Source organism: Octopus bimaculoides, chromosome 23 (genome assembly GCF_046866305.1).
Source record: "Octopus bimaculoides isolate indiv1 chromosome 23, ASM4686630v1, whole genome shotgun sequence".
Lineage (NCBI taxonomy): Eukaryota > Metazoa > Mollusca > Cephalopoda > Octopoda > Octopodidae > Octopus > Octopus bimaculoides.
The window spans coordinates 29,678,036-29,686,004 of NC_142950.1; positions in this window are offsets into that span (position 1 = coordinate 29,678,036).

The following is a 7,969-nucleotide window of genomic DNA, read 5'->3' on the forward strand; positions in this document are numbered from 1 at the left end:
TGTCTTTTTGGTCAGCTGAAATCTCATTTGGCACACACTTGGTAGACACACGTCTCGTACCCGAATCCTCAGTGATAATGGGCTGAACTAAACCGTAACTAATTTGCACACCACGTGATAACTCTCGGATGGTGATTCGACGATTTCTCCCACGAACTGCACGCACATCTGCAATGTACTACTCAGTTCTTCATGATTATGTCTGGTCGGTTAGCTTTATTTTCTTTGTCCGTTTGAGCTGGAATATGATTGTGCCCTGGTCATTGTCTTGCCCCTAGTTTGGTGCATGTTTATAACATTTATTGTCAGTTCTAATGATGTATTGTTGGAATATTTTCCAGTGGATATAACTACTTAGTCGTGTCTGTATACATATTCAGATTTGGCAAAGACTAAACAGCCAGAGATGACATGGTCAACTGTCGCATTGTGCTGATTGCATATTCTGCATTTAGTTCTAAGGCCTGTTTTCCTTATTTTCCTTTTAGAATTGTTCGTAGCCAGGCGCTAAACTTGTGCAGCAAGAATCAGACAGTCCATTTCAGCTTTAAATCCAGAGTTGTTGTTATTATTATTATTATTATTATTATTATTATTATTATTATTATTATTATTATTATTATTATTATTATTATTATTATTATTATTATTATTATTATTATTATTATTACTATTGCTGTTCTTATTTTTATAAAGGCGGTGAGCTGGCAGAATTGTTAACACGCTGGACGAAACGCATAGCAGAATTTCGCCCGTCGCTACGTTCTGGGTTCAAATTCAACCGAGATCGACTTTGCTTTCATCTTTTTCGCAGTCCCCCAAATTTCAGGCCTTGTGCCTATTGTAGAAATTATTACCATTATTATTGTTCCGTTGACAAATTTTTATCGCATTCTTTCTCAGCGTTACTGAGCGCAACTATTTCGCCTTGGATATGTGTAATGTTTTGCTTTGATTTTAGTATCTTATGGTATTGAATCTATCTCCGTAATGTGTTATAATGTGTGTGAGATACCCAGCAGCACCCTTTTCTCTATTCTATGCATATATATGTGCTGGGTATACATGCATCTATGTATGTTCTGCTGGGTAGCTGCATGTCGTTTACTATTCCCAAAGAATTTATCATTACAAGGGTCCTTTCGGTTTCTAGGTTCCACATCCTGGATATATGTATTTCGAGAGATTTATAGAGAGATTATCCCCCCGCCCAAACTCGATCCGCACTCTGTTAGAAATGCATTATCTGCTGTTGAGACGGATGTATCGATAAGGAATGTTATGCTGAAACGCAGATTCTTGCTGTTGTTGCTGTTGTTGTTGTTGTTGTTGTTGTTGTTCTTCTTCTTCTTCTTCTTCTTCTTCTTCTTCTTCTTCTTCTTCTTCTTCTTCTTCTTCTTCTTCTTTTTCTTCTTCTTCTGTTGCTTCTGCTACTACCGCTGCTCCTACTACCACTACTACTTTGTGTATTGTAATTTTTCCCCATAGATACTCTTATGACCGATACAAAAACCTACCTCCTCCTCATCATCATCATCACCATCACTATTATCATCATTTTAATGATTATTACCTTTATTTATTAAGGCGACGAGCTGGCAGAAACGTTAGGCGAAATTCTGATAGCGAATCTGCCAGCTCGCCGCCTTTAATAATAATAATAATAATAATAATAATAATAATAATAATAATAATAATAATAATAATAACAATAATAATAATGATAATAATAATGATAATAGTTTCTGATCTTTACTGATTGGAAGTGTTATTATGCACACTGTTTTGTTTTGATAGAAAAGATGAACTATAGTAAATATTGTGATCAATACCACAGATTTGCATGTCGTTTGACCTTTACCAGTTGAGGATGTCCCTTAGTCGCTGACGATATGTGCATCTCTGATCACGAGCAGAAGTAGTGGGGGAGCATCATAGTAATTCGTTGGAGTTTGGATCATTTACCTTTGGAAACATGGGTGTTTCGTTCAACATCCTTAAACAACCATTATTAAGGGACCTTTTGATGGTGATGTGCTACTCGACCTGAAGAAAATTCTAACTGGGACCCACATGCAAGATCATGCGCTGTTTATCTTGATATGAGATCACTATGTCGTGCAAATATGAGTGTGATGCACATGCCTGGTGTACCCTTATCACATGGATAGTCATGGTGGGTATACTGGGCGTCTACTATTTTACCCCAGGGTCACTTTGATGGCATGCACTGCTTTCTCACTCAATAATAATCATAAAAATAATTATGTTAACGATAGCTATTATTGCTAGTACCATTTTATTATTATTGTTTTATTTCTACAAGTGGAACACGCCTCCTCGCATCGCTGGTAAACTTTCGTTACTTGTTAAAAATGATTTCCGTTAATATCTTGTTTTGTTTCTAACTTGGTCAAACTTCTTAGAAATTAACGAATTCCGTTTTGTTTTAGTCCTTCGGGGCGGAAATTGTTTTTCTGTTCTAGAACTTGCTCATTAATTAAAACAACAAAATATGGCGTCGACGTTATTGACAGCATACTAGAGCATTGTTAATCGTGTTTGGAACTGTAGTTTTCTCATCTCTTTCCACCACCTTACCGGTTGTAAGTTAACAGATGACAACAAAAGTAAGAAACAGCAACAACTGTAACCATCTCTACAGCAAAAACAAATATAAAGTAACCGCCATCTTCTTTGCAGCTGGACAACATCTAAAAGAACAAAGACATGGTATCATAACCCCTTCCACCGTTACGACTGTAGGAGACGATATTACAAGACGAATAACAATGTAATAGACGCCCAATTCAGCGATACAGAGCTCAGATTTCACACAGCTAAACAAAGACGCCACGCTCAAACTCACACACACAAACACACACACACACACCGCTACCAACACCACCACCACTAATACCAAAACAACAGCAACAATAGCAACAACAATAACCACTAGAGTCACTCGGTCATCGCTCAAAGCAGCAACAAACCATGGATGTTCAATACCTTGAACGTTTACGACTGAACTGAGAACACCAAAAAGGCGGAATCCCTGCAAAATGCAGAGTACCAGCCACAGAGTACAGACAATATATGAATAAAGGATGATATCATACAATACGTATTATAAAAGTACTGGTTTCCATATAAGTCTAAAAACACATATAGGTGCTGTCCAGATTGGCGGTAGCCCAGTGAAGTGAGGCACTAAAAGAGTAAAAGAGTAAATGGATATAACTTTCAACAACCTAATATATCATAGCGAATAAACATCTCATAACAATTTAATATAACATTAATGCACTATAGCTTCAATGGATGTCACTCCCTTAATAAACTTCAACACTTTTCGTTTTGATAGATATTTATCACCATATATATTAATATTGTTATCACGGCATTCTAATTATTTTCTAATTATAAGAAATCAAGCAATGTCTTCATACATCAGGTACATTCGTTTATTTAAAATCACCATCATAGTCTCCTCCAATATTTTTCTGATTTCTGTTCTTCCCCTTAAGCAAAATATATTAGTCTCTCAGCAAGAAGCAATGTTGCTTTGTGATATAAAATTATAAATTATCTGTCAGTAGAAGACAGCTAGATGACGTATCATGAATTACCTCACATTGTGAAATGTGTAAATAATATATTTTCCATTAGACATCTCTAAATTCAGGAGTTCTGGCATCGAAATTATTAAAAACATTATTTGGTTTCGCTGTTTGTTTTTTCAATTTCTAACAAAATACAAATTTTATTAATGCAAAAAAATACGAATAAATCTGCTGATGTCATAATGGATTTATTGTGTTCATATCACTTCATATCTTTCCACTAAAGAAGTTAGAGTCAGAGAAAGAAATATAACCCAAATTAATTAACATGAACGAATTTAGAAGCATGTATGTATGTATGTATGTATGTATGTATGTATGCTTGTATGCAAGCATGAATGTATGTATGTATGTATGTATGTATGTGTGCATGTATGAATTTATGTGTGCATCCATGAATGTATATATGCCTACATGTATGTATGTATGTATGTATGTATGTATGTATGTATGTATGCATGTTTGTATGTATAAATGTATGTATGCATGTATGCATGTGTGTATATGGAGGGACAAATGAACAGGCAGAAAAGCAGCCAGTCTGACAGACAGACAGACAAGCAGACAAATAGGTAGATAGATAGATAGATAGATAGATAGATAGATAGATAGATAGATAGATGCATAGGTGTGGCTTTGTCGTAAGAAGCTTGCTTCCCGACCACATGGTTCTGGGTCCAGTCCCACTGCGTGGCACATTGGGTAATTGCCTTCTACTATAGCCTCGGTCCGACCAAAGCCTTGTAAGTGGATTTGGTAGGCGGAAACTGAAAGAAGCCCGTCTTATGTATATATATATATATATATATATATAGATATATATATAAAAGAGAGGATGTGTGTGTGTGTGTACGTGATGTGGGTTATGCACGTCCACAAATTAGCACGCATGTTGCTCCAATTTTAGGAGGACATTGTTCATGACCCTATCTGTGTTTTTGTTAACTTTTTCTCTCAGAGGCACCCGCGTATAGCTGTAAAAATCGATAAACTTTTACCAATTTTGAAGTTTGTTGACATGAAGTCAAATCTGTGCGTACGCGCGTGAAGGAGAGAGAGAGAGCAAGAGAGAGAGAGAGAAAGAAAGAAAGAGAGAAAGAGATAGAGAGAGAAAGAAATAAAGAGAGAGAGAAAGAAAGAAAGAGAGAGAGAAAGAAAAAAGAGAGAAAGAAAGAAATAGTGTGTTTGTGACAAGGGGAGAAACAGAGTGTTTGCCAAGCGTCTAAAAAAAAAAAAATGAAAAAAAGTGGAAGAGGGAGACAAAGCGGATAAGGAAAACAAATTTCTCTCACCAAGACAGCGTCTAACAAAAATAAAAAAAAAAAGGAACGAACAAGTGGAAGAGGGAGACAAAGCGTATTAGGAAAGAAAACGTAGCTAAGGAAGACAGAGTAAAATGCATTTTTTTTCTTAAACATGAGATATAGTTTCAAATATAAGACGTTTTTGAAAGACACTATATTCTATAATAAGATTATATATACTTTCTCACATAACAATTAAAATATATTTATTTTAAATCATTTATTTATTTTAAATCGTTCATCTTTCTCCCCCCTCTCACTCTCACACATACGCACATATACTTTGGGAGCGAAAGAGTTTTGTTTATATTTCACAACTATGAAACAAAAACGTATGTAACAATTTGTCAGTCACCCCCCCCACCCACCCGTTTTTCGGACCACAAAAAGGGTTCGGTAATTTTTCAGATTAACACCCGCACGATTTCCACTAGGGTGTTACGGTTAGGATTAGGATTAAGGTAAGGGTTACGGTTTTAGGGTCAGAGCTAGGGTTAGGGTTTAGGGTTAGGGTTAGAGTTAACCTAGAAGGGACAGGCCCCTTATTTTTTGGTTAAGGTTGTTGGTAAGCTTTCCTAAGTTACTCCAATCCAGATCCCCAATCCAAACCTTCAGATCAACCTTCTCCTATACAGATCTCTAATGCAACATTTAAAAAAAGAGTCAATGAGTGAAAATAACCAATAAACTGATTCCTTATGGGATTTCCCAATCAAATTGCCAGCAAACCATTTTCAGCCAAACCAATTTCAACGGATTTCGCTCAAATCTGATGTCGATGTTACTTATTTTGGTTTGAAATAAAGCACTTAATCATTTAATAATCCTAGCTTAATCCCGAGCAGCGCCGGGCTATACTGCTAGTATATATATATACATGTGTGTGTGTGTGTGTGTGTGTGTGTGTGTGTGTGTGCATGTTTGTGTGCCTGTGCGTATGTCAGTGTTTGTTCCTCTTCACCGTCGCTTTAAACCAATTCTGGTGTGTTTATGTTCCCGTAACTTAGCAGTTCGACAAATAAGACCGATAGAATAAGTACTAGACTTACAAACAATATACCCCCGGATCAATTTGTTCGACTATAGGCGTTGCTCCATCATGGCCTCAGTCAAATAACAGACACAAATTAAAAAATAGAAAAATATCTGTTTTACTTGTATGCAAAATACTTAATGCGTAGTGGTCAAATTTGCATACAATTTACCCTTTGCAATGAGTTTGGATCAGATACATTTCGTACAGTGCATGGTGTACGTCTCTTTTCAAATCAGCAAAAGAAGCGCTAAGAAATATTCGCTTTGTTAATGGGAATAAAGCTTTGTACTTAGATATGCCAATGATAGTTTGGCTAGTTCCGCTCGAGAAATTGTTCTCATGCAGATTTCCTTCTATCAGGACAATAAAGACCTGTCAGTATTGAGCTTTTGAAAACCGTGGTTGAAGTAAAACCAAGGCAAGCTGATCATGATTTAGCAAAGCAGTTGAATTCAAGCCATATTTGTAACATAAAACACCATCATGGATTAGGAAAAGTGTCAAAATTTGGTCAGCGTATTGTTTCTTGTCTAACTGTTTCTCAGCTTAATCAAAGGGCTGTCCTTTGCTATTCATGGACGACAATACGTGCTACCGAGCCTGTCCTGGGTAGAATCATCACCAGTGAGTAGAAGTATGTTCTCTATAATCATGCACAACGGAAACGACAACGGATAAAAAGCAATAAAGCAGGCGAAACCCTTCTCACAAACACGAGTACAACTGTAAAATGTTATGATTCGTGTTTGGTGAGTGTCGTCTTATACTAAGTGTTTAATGGAATATAAAATGGTTTACAAAACCAGCATCTCATATCCATACCCCTGCCCACATATATATTGTACCACGTACTACCCATTCCTCTTACCTTCGTTCTCATTTCACAAACGTGCTCTCTGACTCCTAATCCTTTTTTCGCGCTCTCTTTACACACATATCCCTACACACCAACAATCCACATGCCTATTATCCCAGGCAAATATACGTACACACTTTCGGACTCCTACATACATACATACATACATACATACATACATACATACATACATTCATTCATTCATGCATACATTCATACTTACAAACATGCACACATACATAGGCTCCCCTTACAAAAAAAAAACATAACGCACTTCCTCATATGCCCAAATAAAGACACCTATAAATCGCGCCGTCCATTACCTTTTAATGCAAGAAAGTTTGAATGTATAGGTGTATTCATATGATCCTAGACTCACATGCTCTCGTATCTGTTAAAACTCTCCTCTGTAATTTTATACCGTTTCTCACCCAATCGCCCCCATTATTTTTCTGTTATATATTTCATTTGATGAAAGAATTCATTCTGAATTTAGAAACTCTACACCTTCCTTTTACGCGTTAAATTATCAAATCATTTATGAAAACGCGTCTCGCTTTCCTACACTTTTCTTATTATGTTTCTATCTCTGTGCCTATCTCTTTCTTTCCCTCTCTCTCTAACTCTTTTCTCTCTTTCTCTCTCACTCTCTCTTTTTTCTCCGTCTCTCTTCATATATGTGTGTGTGTGTGTGTGTGTGTGCAATGGAAATGAATGCATAGCCAATAGATCAATTAATGCAACAAATGTCTCAATAGCATGGTAATTTATTTGCACACGATGTATTACATAACATGATGTCGTATTAAATAATAATCATTATTTGGGACACAGAATCCCCAGCCATTTCATTAGATGATATGGATTATTGTTAGACAAATCGCTCTATGAAGATTTCGATACCTTGAAATATCTGGAGTAGTTTGTCTTAATGGCATCAATTGTAGGACAACGTTACTAAGAACATAGCTAATCATTTAATGTTTTCGAGCACCAATAACTCATTCAATAGAAATGGGAGTTGTTAACATCTGTCTGCACTAGAGCGCAGACGCTTATCAACTAAATGTTCTGTTACCGCCTTTAAGACACGTAATTTATAAACTAGTCGATATGTTATTGATAAGCTTAAAGAGAAAGAAATTTTCTT